Below are 12,991 nucleotides of genomic sequence, written 5' to 3' on the forward strand. Positions count from 1 at the left end.
GTTCCAAATTGGTATTGAAGAAAGTAGTTTTGCTGTGCAGATGATTACATAGGAAATCCTGAAGCTAGATGGTGATCACACAAACCACAGAGTACTGATGTGCATTCAGGTCTTTCTTTTGTGTTCTTTAGTGAGAGTTTGTTGTCCAGCCACCACAGTTTCAGCTTCAACCTGCATTAAATGGTCAGTGTAGATGGGGCCAATGCCTTCCTCTCACCTGCCTTTCTGTCCTTATGGCAAAGAAGTTCAGAGTCCCTTGGTCCTTCGAAGGATGCTACAGTCAGAGAAACTCTTTCAGGAAAGTTGCAACACCCCAACCTGAAGTCTAATGTATTTTTAGAGAATTAAAATGGAATAAGTCACCCACTCACCACCATCCACATTGTCTGCTGGTTCAGAATAGTTCAAAAAGAAACAGTAAATAAGTATGTATGTATGTACATATGATGCTTTTGCAAAGAATCCAGGGACACAGGGAAGACAAATTAGGAGTGGTTTCAAAGGTTCAGGCAGTTCAGGATAGAGATAATAGGGGGACACTGCTTTTATGCTTACAGAATTGGCAACTCAGGGCCCTTCCACACAGCCCTATATCCCAGAATATCAAGGCGGAAAATCCCACAATATCTGAGTGTGGACTCAAATAACCCAGTTCAAAGCAGATATTGTGGGATTTCCTGCATATTCTGATATTCTGGGATATAGGGCTGTGTGGAAAGGCCCTGGGTCTGCACTCAGATATTGTGGGATTTCCTGCTTTGATATTCTGGGATATAGGGCTGTGTGGAAGGGCCCTAAGTGCACAAGGAAGACAACTGCACTGAGACTTAAGCATGATGCCATGAAACCAAAGGCAGCAAAGTCAGGACAAAAGTTATGAATCTGAGAATTAGGCTTCCTTCCTGCATTTTACCAACAAACAAGTCTGCTCAGATATGTTAATGGGTATTTATTTATTTCATGTAAAGTACTCTCCTAAATTTCGCTATTTTGCTGAAGCAGGGATGGGCAAAGGTTTGGCGGACTGTTGTGATTAAATGATAGCAAAGAGTTCTCCTCTAGGATTTCACGGGTATTTTCTTGGGATTTAAGGGCCCTTCCACACAGCCTTTAACCCAGAATACCAAGGCAGAAAATCCCACAATATCTGGTTTGAACTGGGTTATCTGAGTACACACTGCCACAAATTCCAGTTCAAAGCAGAAAATGTGGGATTTTATTCAGCTGTATGGAATGGGCCTTAGTTATACACATGAAGAAAGCAAACAAAATGTGCTGGGTGAGTGTGTGAGAAAGGAAAGAGAGAGAGTGAAAATGTAATATTTTGTTGCTAATTACTCTATATTCTTTCTGGGAGAGCATCTGTCTTCCTTCATGTGAAATCAGTATCTTCTACCAAAGGGAAACATGAATACAGTGGAGTCTCTGAATGTGTTAGCACTACGTACATGTGGTGTTGGCTACTCCGCCCTCTACCTCCTTGGAGCAAAAATGGTCACCAGGCACCATTCTTCAAATTAAATTCTTCTCCATGCCAGCTGTGACAGTAAAACTTCCCAAGCAGAACAAAATCTATTCCCGCATGCATTGTGGACACATTATGAGTGCCTTGGGAACCTTTGTCCTAGGATGCATGCAGGGACAGTAAAAAAGCAGACACATAGGATGTTTTCGTTCACACTTTGAACAGATTAATACAAACCAGATCTAGCTTGAGACTCAATACAGGTGAGAAGATGGAAGCTGCTTGCAGTGCATTTGCAGCAGCCTGTTATGCAGTCTTGTTTCCTCTCCTTTTCCAATTGCTCTCATAACAGTCTAATGTACCCAGTCCAGTAAGCGAAGGATATTTTTAGCTTGCTGATGCAGCAGTATGTTGATTTAGATCAGTATCTGGCAATGGTACAGTGATAATTCTCTGCCTGCCTGTCACAGAATGAATACAGATTTGCCTTTTTAACCAGCTATGCTCCAAAGACAAAAGGGGATTGTGCCAGCTTGCTGCTGGTTACTTGTTTAAAAAAGTATGGCTAAAAGTGTGTGCGTGGGGGGGGGGGGGGAGGGGAGTTTGCTTAGACGACTGTTGCAATGAGAGCGACTCGTCTCATGAAACCTATGCAAAATCACTGCTGCAAAGAAGATGGGGTGACATGGAGACATGCCCTCTAATGACCTTGAGTAGTTTGTGTTGGTTAGCTAAAGCTCTGCCGAGAATGCACACTGCAGCTTTGTTTTAAGAAGTCATGCCAATTTTGAGTTAATCGTTATGACGCTATCATAAGGGCTTGGCACTATTTGGAGAAATCTCTGCCTTTTCACTACAGCTTCATTCCAGTTTTTTTTTTCTAGTTTGCAATGGCACTTTGCCTTATTTATAAATCCAAGACAAAGCCAATTTATATCATTTAAATGTTCTACAGAAGGGAGGCAGAAAGAAATGTTTTACCAGTGGCTTATTATCAGTGGGTTTCAGGCTGTATGGTCATGTTTCAGAAGCATTATCTCCTGACGTTTCACCTGCATGCATGGCAGGCACTTCAGAGGTTGTGAGGTCTGTAGCAAACTAAGCAAGTGAGGTTTATATATCTTGCCTAGTTTCCAACAGATCTCACAACCTCTGAGGATGCCTGCCATAGATGCAGGTGAAACGTCAGGAGAGAATGCTTCTGGAACATGGCCATGCAGCCTGAAAAACTTACAGCAACCCAGTGATTCCGGTCATGAAACCCTTCAACAACACAATATTTTAACAGTTCCACTTACATAGAACGTTTTAAGGATTGATCTTACACAACTAAGTACCACAAGTCTTTTTTATGTACTGCTATTTCCACTATTCCCTGCCTCCTTACCCCATCTGCCATGTAACCAATTTGCAAGGCTAACTGGGCCTCTGGTTTTAAAAAATGCAAAACAGGAAGCTAAGTAATTCAGGAGGGGGAGAATGCTGAACTCTGGGCTTGATCCTGCTTGGGCACCATGCTCTCTGATCTCGGGTGTCTTTCTGGAGCAGCTGCAAGTACTATGCACGGTGTACATTTAACACCTTGTGTTTATTTTGTAATTTCAAGCAGGAAACTGCCAACATGAGAAACAGATTTTTGAAAGACAAAAGGGCAGAGGATCAATGGACCCAGGCAGAAGTGAAGTACGCAGACATTTATCACAGCCTCCTACAACTTGGTGCTCCCCACGTGCATTGAATTATGCCTTGCAACCAGGATAATTTTCTGATGATCCCGGGATATAGGTATTTTTATCACATCAGAAGCAAATTGAGGGTACCGTTATAATGTATTTAAAACACAAGCAAAGTTTAGAAAAATGCATTATACTAAATGCCCTTTGACCAGTAGTTGGCCACTTTGAGTGCCTCTGTAAGAAGGTCCTTCATTGTGCATGTGGCAGGGCTCAGGCTGCATTGTAGTAAGTGGTCCGTGGATTGCTCTTCTCCACACTTGCATGTTGTGAACTCCACTTTGTGGCCCCATTTTTGAATATTGACTCTACACCTCATGGTGCCAGAGTGCAGTCTGTTCAGCACCTTCCAAGTTGCCCAGTGTTCTGTGTGCCCAGGGGGCAGTTTCTCATCCAATATCATCCATGGATAGAGGTTCTGGGTTTTAGCCTGCCACTTTTGGACTCTTGCTTGCTGAGGTGTTCCTGTGAGTATTTCTGTAGATCTTAGAAAGCTGTTTCTTAATTTAAGGCATTGGTGTGCTGGCTAATATCTGAACAGGGGATGGGTTGGAGATGTCACTACCTTGGTCCTTTCATTTTTGGCTGCTACTTCCCGATGGATGTCAGGTGGTGCAATACTGGCTAAATAGTATAATTTCTCCAGTGGTGTAGGGGGATATATGTAATAAAAATTGCAGCCTATAGATTAGGATGAGGGGAGGCTGCTATATGGTAAATGTGCTAGCATGTTGGTATATGAAGCTTTTTATTTCCCAGCGGTGCAGCTGATACAGCAAACACTGAAAAGGAGCTGAGTCTGCAGATTTAGCATTCTACATGGGACCATTTAGAATAGATTTATGTTTGAATAATAAAACCTTATTAAACTCCAATAGTGTTTAATCACACATCCATATTTACACAATAAAAATGCCCATGCTTTCATCTACCCTCCCAGCCCAAGAGACAGTACCTTCTGGCACATATATATAAAAACTGAAACAACACAATATCGTAAATTTTAAAAACAAGGGCTCTGGGTTTATAAGGTGTGTTATGTGTAGTCTACATCACTGCAACTTAACACAAAAAAGGAAATGCAGCTTTTAATGGAAAACAACCACCATCATGATATAGAAGAGTTCAGGCCTAGAATGGGCATGTATCACATTTTTTATCATGATAAAGACTATTTCTATATCATTTGTGATCTAGAAAATAAAATACATATAGTCCCTCCCCCCCCCCCCCAATTATTTTTAACAGTTTAGGCATATTAAACAGCAGAACACTGTTTTCAGGCTGTCAAATACCATTCTTTAGCTCACGAAGAAGGAAGGATAACTGGGTGTTGTCCTAAATGCTGTGGCATTGGAAATAAACATCCTTTACCTCAAGCCTTTTGGTGCCACCAAGTGGTAACAACCACTAAACCAATTTTTAAAAAAGGAAAAGAGCTATGGTTCACACTGAAGCTGATACAAATGTATTTGTACCAAGCCCCATAGAAATAATGTGTTTACAAATACAAGACTCAGCAGCTTTAACCTCTCCAGTTTCTTTCTATGTACTGCAAATCTTCATCCCAAAAGAAGAGATTAACAATTTAGATCACTCCTTTTATGAGTTCTTGAGTCTCTTATCAAGGAGTGTGAAATACACTCTGCTCTGCTTAGACATCCCATTAAATCTTTGCCGTGGCAGTATTACAGTGTGGTTGGAAGAAATTACATTAATGAGTATTTGTGTAGAAAGTCTTCATGCAAACAGGAACTTTTCTTCATACTTGGCACTTTGTGGACTGTATGTGTAACTTTGAGGACAGGGCTAAGTGTACCTCTCTTTACAGGTTGGCTGAAACCAGATAAGTAATGCCTGAACAAGGATTTTGTGAGCGGTGGGAAGAAATGCTCCTGGATGATTCTGCCTGGGCAGAAAAACGTAAACAAGGGATAGGAGAGCATTGTGCAAAACACAGCAATAAATCCACTAAGCCAAGGTTGATGTTTTTCTCCCCTTGTCCCCAGGAAACAGAAAAACAGAGATGTTTGGCTTAAAGGATGTATTGCTTGTTTTGCAGACATACATACTTCATTTTAGGAAAACAGGGGGGAAACCCACTCTAAGATGGGCTCTAATCTTTGTTCTTCTGTTTCCACCAGAAGCCACACGGCCAGGGCAAAACACAGAAACACATGCTAAGGGAAGCACACAAGACTCTCCTTCTCTCGGCTGAGCATCCAAAAGACTGAGGTGGTAGACCCAGTGAACCTGGGCACCTGTCTGCAAAAAGGCCACCAAAGTGGCAACAGTGGCAACCTCCATTGTCCAGACAGATGTGGGGGGAGGCGAGGGAGGGGGTTCCAGCTCTGCTCATGTCTTACATTTTAATGGAAACATACAAACCTTGTTGTATGTTCATGATATTCCTCAGTTTCACTAGGCCAGCAGTCCTTATATAGAGTGGCAGTGGACATGGCACCAAATAATCCACAAATAACCAAATTTGTGAAAGGGAAACCCGTGAAAGTGAAGAGTCAATTGTGCTATCACTGATTGAGATGTTATTTCACTCTGTGCAAGGTCCCTTTGTTTCTGGATTCCATGCCTACAGAATACTTCAGTACAGCATTTTTTTTTCATGTAACACACAACAGCTTTCCACCACAGCCTTTTAGATTTTGGCTTTTCTTGGTTTCTTTTGTGAAGCTGCCCCCTGAAATTATGGTATGAATTATAGTCTTCTAGGATTACTAAATACAGAGGAGCCCACCTCATTACAGAGCACTTCCCAGTCCTCTTTGATTTCTATGGCAGGAGCAGACAGACCTCAAGGCCTGCGAGATCTTCTTTCCCCCCACTTTACTGCTACCTGGAGTCCGGTGAAAAAGGCACATGCTTAAGGCAGAGTTTCTCAAACTGTGCTCCTCCAGATGTTTTAGACTTCAGATTCCACAATTCCTACCTGGTAAACTGGCTGGGATTTCTGGGAGCTGAAGTCCAAAACACCTGGAGGAGCACAGTTTGAGAAACTCTGCCTAAGGTATTTCAAGCTGAAGAATTTGCTGTAAAAGAACATAGCATAAATTTGCAGTCCTTCTGCACAAAAAATCTACCTTTCATTTACTCCAAGTTTTCTTAAATTCATTACAGCAGTATAATTTGCAGCAAGAAATTGTTTCCTAAAGAATCATGGGGGGGGGGGGGGGTTGGTTGCTAATCTTTTGAACTGTGGTGTTGGAGGAAAATTTTGAGAGTGCCTTCTGCCGTAAGAAGATCAAACCAGTCCATACTCCAGGAAATAAAGCCTGACTGCTCACTGGAGGGAAGGATATTAGAGGCAAACATGAAGTACTTTGGCCACATAATGAGAAGACAGGAAAGCTTGGAAAAGAGAATGAGGCTTCGGGAAATGGAAGGAAAAAAGGAAGAGGGGCCGACCAAGGGCAAGATGGATGGATGGTATCCTTGGAGTGACTGACTTGACCTTGAAGGAGCTGGCAACTGCCAACACAGAGCTCTGACATGGGCTGGTCCATGAGGCCATGAAGAAATGGAAGCAACTGAATGAACAAACAAAAAGAAATCTAGCACATATTACCAAAAAGGTTATCAGTGCTCTGAGACCCATCTTCAAACCACCCCTGTTCTATGGCATTTGTTATGCCACCAAAGTCTTTAAATACCACCAAGGCAACAGTCCAATTACTGTATGTGAAAATCTCCATTTTGTAATTAAAAAATGATCATATATCATAAATAAATATGTATTGACTTGACTTCCCATGCGAGCTGTTTTCTAATCTAGCGTGGTCTGATTCACAGATTTGGAGGAGTGCTCTCTTTGTTCGTACGCAAAGCAGGAAATGCAATGTTACTTGAGATGACAAACACTCCACAATCAAGGCTGTTGTAGGCATTATTCCAATCCAGATTAATGCAACCCAGCAGTGTCTGTCTCTCCAGGAATTGCACTGTAAGTGTCCCTGATTAGATGGATCACAGCAGACCTTTGCAGCCTCTGACTCCAGCATGGCTGAGTGGATTCCACCCTACATTCTGCTGCATTGGCAGAACACTGGAATATGCCATTGATCTTCAATTACTGACAAAAAAAGTACAGTAGCAAGGGCACAAGCAAAGATTTATGGCAGAACCACAAAAAAGGAAAGGCTATCAAGCAGCTCCTTGCTTGACTCCTGTTTGATAGAGGAATATGATTTTGATGTTATTGCTACAGATACATGCTTGGATAAAATCAAGCTTGGTAAAGTGCCCAAAATCAATGAGATATTACATTTTGGTTCTGTTGAAATTACATCTTAGGCTTCAATATCATGGAAATCTACCAGTATTTTGGTTCTACTTCAGGCCAATAAAGCTTCAGTGACCTCTTCCGCATTTATGAATTCTCATCCAGTTCCTATTCAAATGAAAAATGTCTATGTTAAGATACATCACTTTTATCAACTGTGACCAATTCAGATGGATCCACCAGTTGCAGCCAACATGGCAAGTGGTCAATTATGGTGGGAGTCATAATCCAAATCCTCTGCAGGAACACTGGTTGGGAGCAATAACCTGGTTTGTAGCAATAACCTTTAGCGCAGTGGAGTAGAGCTAGTTAGTAGGTCTGAAACTGCTGTAGATAAATGCTAAGAAAAATGCATGAAACACCAACCAAAATTAACAGTACAGTCAGGGTAACCTCTATTGAGTCTAGTCGTGCCCAACTCGGGGGGGGGGGGGGTTAATCCATTTCTAAGCCGAAGAGCCGGCGTTGTCCATAGACGCCTCCAAGGTCATGTGGCTGACATGACTGCATGAAGCACCGTTTCTTTCCCGCCCAAGCAGTACCTACTGATCTACTTACATTTGCATGTTTTTGAACTGCTAGGTTGGCAGAAACTGGGACTAACAGCAGGAGCTCACCCACTCCTTGGATTCAAACAGCCAACCTTTCGGTCAACACGTTCAGCAGCTCAGCGGTTTAACCCACTGCGCCACCGGGGGCTCCTATTAGTGAAAGGGAAAACCAATTTTAAAGAAGGAGGAAAGGGCTTCAGAGAACTTTAGATTTTTTTCTACTTATTTCATAAAGTATATTAACCAACCCTTCCTGTCAATCCTCCATTCTAATCCTTGCCTGACATTTCTCAGGCCCAGACCTTATAGCAGTTAAAATATGAAGCCTGTGGAAACCCAAAATAATAATAAACAAACAAACCTCCAGATAGCTGTTTCATTGTGTATCCTCATTCTGATTAGGGTAAAACTTCTGAGTGGCTTATCAAAGAGCAGACGTACTGAATCTGATGAGTGTTATTAAGTATTGACTTAAGTTCCCATTGATTCAATGGATATATTCTAGTTGGAACCAACCATAAGACTTTGGCTCAGGCATTTTATTTTATAGTAGAAACCTGAACCTTTTGTTGTTGTTTTTCTATTATTGATCTAGTGTCGTTTCAACCAATAATTTCAGTTAGTTTGAGTTTGGTTCTGGCTGAGAAAACTATGTATTTAAAGGTTTTCTTTTCTGAACTTGGGTTCAATTTGGTTTGACTCAGACCACATCTACACTGCCATCTGGTGCAGTTTGAACTGCATTTTATGGTCAATGTAAAGATTTTCCCTTGACATTAAGTCTAGTCGAGTCCAACTCTGGGGAGCAGTAATCATCTCCATTTCTAAGCCGAAGAGCCGGCGTTGTCCATAGACACTTGTGGCCGGCATGACTGATAGAGTGCCGTTATCTACCATGTCCAGGCAGTATGTATTGATCTACTCACATTTACATGTTTTTGAACTGCTAAGTTGGTAGAAACGGGGGTTAACAGCAGGAGCTCACCCTGCCCTGTGGATTTGAACCTTCTAATCAGCAAGTTCAGCAGTTCAGCAAAATAAAAAATGGTAAAGATACAATTTTTTTTAGAAAAAGATGAAGAATACATTGCTGCTATTTCATGTCACTCAAAACCAGCTGGCATATTGTGCTCATAGTATACCTAACCCTGGATGATGCTCCTTTTAAACATAATTTATTTTTTTAAATGTATATACATGAATATCAGGAATATCAATGGGATCCCTGAAGTCCCCTGCTTATCAAAAAGGTAGAGAGTACTTGTGTAAGTCCCCAAGTTCCCATGAGGGCCAGTATTTCCTTTAAAAGCCTTTGAACTAGATCTAGACAAAAGAGAAGAATTAGCACTTATCTCCTCCAGGCCAGTAAATGAATGGGATTAGCCCACTTCCCTTGGGGAACTGGAATCTGGATAAAGATAGGTTTCCTCCTCTGAGAAAAGGTACAGGCTAAGCGCTGTCTTACTCACCAAATGTCAGAAAAGGATAAGATTAAGCTGTTCTGCAGATAGAGAAATATAGCGCAGCACAGCTTTTAAAAAACCTGCATGTGCCTCTTTATGGCCAGATTAGAAACAGTCTGTCACCCCGTGACCCAATTGTTTAAGAACTGGAGCTAAATAACCCGGCTAGACTTGTTCTCTTTTCGTTGACTCCTACTACAAATACAGTTTAATTGTATTATACTGCTAAAGGTATCCATTTTTTTTACTTCGTTAGAACTATATAGTTTCCCTTAGATGAAGCATTTTGTTTAAAAAAGAATTTGCATGAACTGAATACCAAAAATGGGCATGTTTACTTGTTAATCACTGAAATCCATTTCTTAAATTAACTCAAATATTTAATTTGTATGAACATGAGGATGAATAAAATGGACTGGTATTAATTTTAGTGCATCCTGGAGATATTATTGACAGAATCAAGCTTTCAGTACAAAACAGTGTGTGCTAATTATAGTTAACAATCAATTAGTATGCTTGTCAGAAAATACAGATCACTAAAGGGAAATCTTTGTTAAGGTACCGTAAATTCAGCTACTTTGAGGGGCCATCATAAAATCGCCAATTTTGAATCAAAGCTGTTTGCAAACTATTCATGCTGCTAATGGGGTATTAACAAAAAAAAAACCCCTTTGTTTTCATTTATTTAAAAGCAGTAGAAAATAATTTGATATAGGTAGAACTCCTATCCCCATTACTAGGATAAAAAACACTGATGGAGAAGATGGTAAGAAAGTTTCCATAAAATAAAATTCATTATTATTAGAGAAGATGTGGAATGAAAATACATTTGAAAAAGATACTATTGTCGAATATATACACACTCCAATACAAGTATGTAAAATGTATGTAAATCTTTCAAATTCATGTAAGAGAAAAAGAAGCCTTTTCCCAATATGAGGAAGACAGCAGAAGGTTCATACTGTGTTTATGTTAAACATATTGTGCTTATGTGCTTATGTCAAAAAGTAGCAAATAATGGAAGGTGTTAAAATGAGATACGTACAGCTCCTCTAGCACAAATTATAAACAGTTAAAAGACAACATATAGTTCTCCATAATTTAACGTCTGTGCATATAATCTCACCCTTGGTGGCGCAATGGGCTAAACCCTTGTGCCGGCAAGACTGAAGACCGACAGGTCTCAGGTTCGAATTCAGGAAGAGCGCAGATGAACTCCCACTGTCAACTCCAGCTCTCCATGCGGGGAAATGAGAAAAGCCTCCCACAAGGGTGGCAAAACATCAAAACATTAGCGATGTCCCCCTGGGCAACATCCTTGCAGATGGCCAGTTCTCTTACACCAGAAGCAACTTGCAGTTTCTCAAGTCACACAAAAAAAATCATCTCAAAAAGAAATCCCTCCTGTCTTTCAGAAAAAACAATTAAAACTTGGCTGTGGGACCAAGCGTTTGAGACAGTGTAATTAGGTAATAATATGAAATCTTACCCTCTGGTATGGCTGTTGGAAATTGTTTTTAACAATTGATTAACAACTAATTTTAATGTTTGTGTATATTTATAGTTGGTTTTATGTTTCAGCATTGAATGTTTGTCAAATATGTTTTGCTCCACCCTGAGTCCCCTTCAGGGTGAGAAGGGCAAAATATAAATAATTTTAAATCAATAAATAATAAATAAGGAGAACAAAGTCAACCTCTATAAAAAATACCTTTGAAGGAAGGGACTATGGTGTATTATAACCGTGAAAAAGTAAATTGGTCAGACATACATGTTTTTAATGGATTCTGTTTATGGAATCAACACAAGAGCATTTAATTTTCTCAGATTATTTTTACATAAAGTACTTGAGTGATGTAAGAAGTTGTTTGCTTCTGACATTCTAAAAGCAGGCATGGTGCTTTGTGTCCATGAGTTTAATCTGCCTATTCTAAGGCTTTCAGTGCAGCACAGCAGATCTGAAGAGCCCTGCCTTCCCTCCCTCCTCAGGGAACAAGGCTTGAGGGCCTGAATCACCTCTGATAACACAGGAGGACATGTCCATTGATAAGATTTAGCTGTAAACAGCTGAATCTCCAGGCTCAAAAGCAGGCTTAGGAGATTGGGGGACCAACAGTAAGGGAGGAGCTGTTTCCTTCAGGACCTGCTATGGAAAACAACATACAGTGTTCCCTCATTTATCGCGGGTGTTACATTCCAGGACCATCCACAATAAGTGAAAATCCGTGAAGTCAGGACAATACACACACACACACAATCTCAAGCTTGACGCCTCTCCCACCTTTCTTTCCCTGCAATGGGTTTGGTCTCATGATGTCACGCTCATCCCCGCTCCTCCCTTCTGACCCCGCACACTTTCTTCTTCACTCACAGCCTTCCTCTTCCAAGCCAGGCTCCTCCAGAGGTAGGGGCAGGGCGCAGGGGTAGCAGCAGCAGAGGGGCCATGAAGGCAGGGCCATGGCTGCCTCGCCCCGCTCCTCACTCAGGCCCAGCACCGCTATGGCAGTAACAGCAGCAGCAGGAGGGAAGCCTGCTTGACCCAGATGTGGAAGCCCATGCCTGCGGCGACACGTGGGAGCCCAGTAGGAAGGGCTCCTCCTCCTCCTGCTGCTGCTGCTCCTCCTCCTACTCCTCCTCTTCTCTGAGGCACAGTAGAGAAATGTGGGATGAGAAAGCCTCGTCAGGGAAGAAGGAGGAGGAAGAGGAGGAGGCAGCATCTACGCTGGAGAAACAACGGGTATACAGTGTTCCCTCACTACTTGTATTTATTTTTTATTTTTTTAAATAAAACACGAAACAGGGTGTGTGAGGAAAGCAAACCGCGAAGTAGCAAGGGAACACTGTATTGCATAACATAGTCTTCAGTTTAGCCCACCTGAGCACGTATTCATTTGTGGGGGGCTTTGCTCTTTCTTAAAATGTTCTGCTCAATGTCAACAAAGACCATAACTAATCTATTTACACCATGAAGCATTTGCCTGAGTAGACTAAAAAGGCTGCCAGTACAACATGCACTTGTCCACTGTCCAACGTTGGCTACTCAGAGCTCAAGAAAGGCATTGCCAAACCTTGCCCTGGGCTGTGATGAGCTGAGTCACTACAGTGTGTACCATAGAGCAGGCCATTTCTTCACAGGTGAGTAAACACATTTGAGGCCAAATGCCCTGCTAGAAGGACATGCCAGGTTGTTGAATAAATCAGAGACATTCAGAGCACAATGTGGTGCCTGACAGAGGACCAGCACTCAGCATCTCTCTGCCTCTTTGATCTGTAGAGAAAAAAGTAGTGCCCTCTTGGCTGAGAAGCAGCACGTGGGCATTGCCCCCGATGGCCTTTCTCGGCTAGAAAAAGAAGCCCTCTGTACTCCACAGGGTCAGGACAGGCCCACATCATGAAAGGGGAAAGGGAAGAAGCAAGAGGCAAACATGAATAAAAAGACACACAGCATGGTCAGAGAACAGCAGAACAAAGGAATACTATAT

At 41.7% G+C, this 12,991-nt stretch overlaps 1 protein-coding gene across 6 annotated transcripts in view; it reads right to left on the reverse strand.

The window, feature by feature from the left end:
- RNF157 (ring finger protein 157) overlaps positions 1-12,991 on the reverse strand; it is a 96,040-nt gene that overhangs the window by 40,890 nt on the left and 42,159 nt on the right. The gene's annotated exons all lie outside the window — the stretch shown is intronic.

The sequence above is a fragment of the Anolis sagrei genome, chromosome 2, assembly GCF_037176765.1.
Source record: "Anolis sagrei isolate rAnoSag1 chromosome 2, rAnoSag1.mat, whole genome shotgun sequence".
Classification (NCBI taxonomy): domain Eukaryota; kingdom Metazoa; phylum Chordata; class Lepidosauria; order Squamata; family Dactyloidae; genus Anolis; species Anolis sagrei.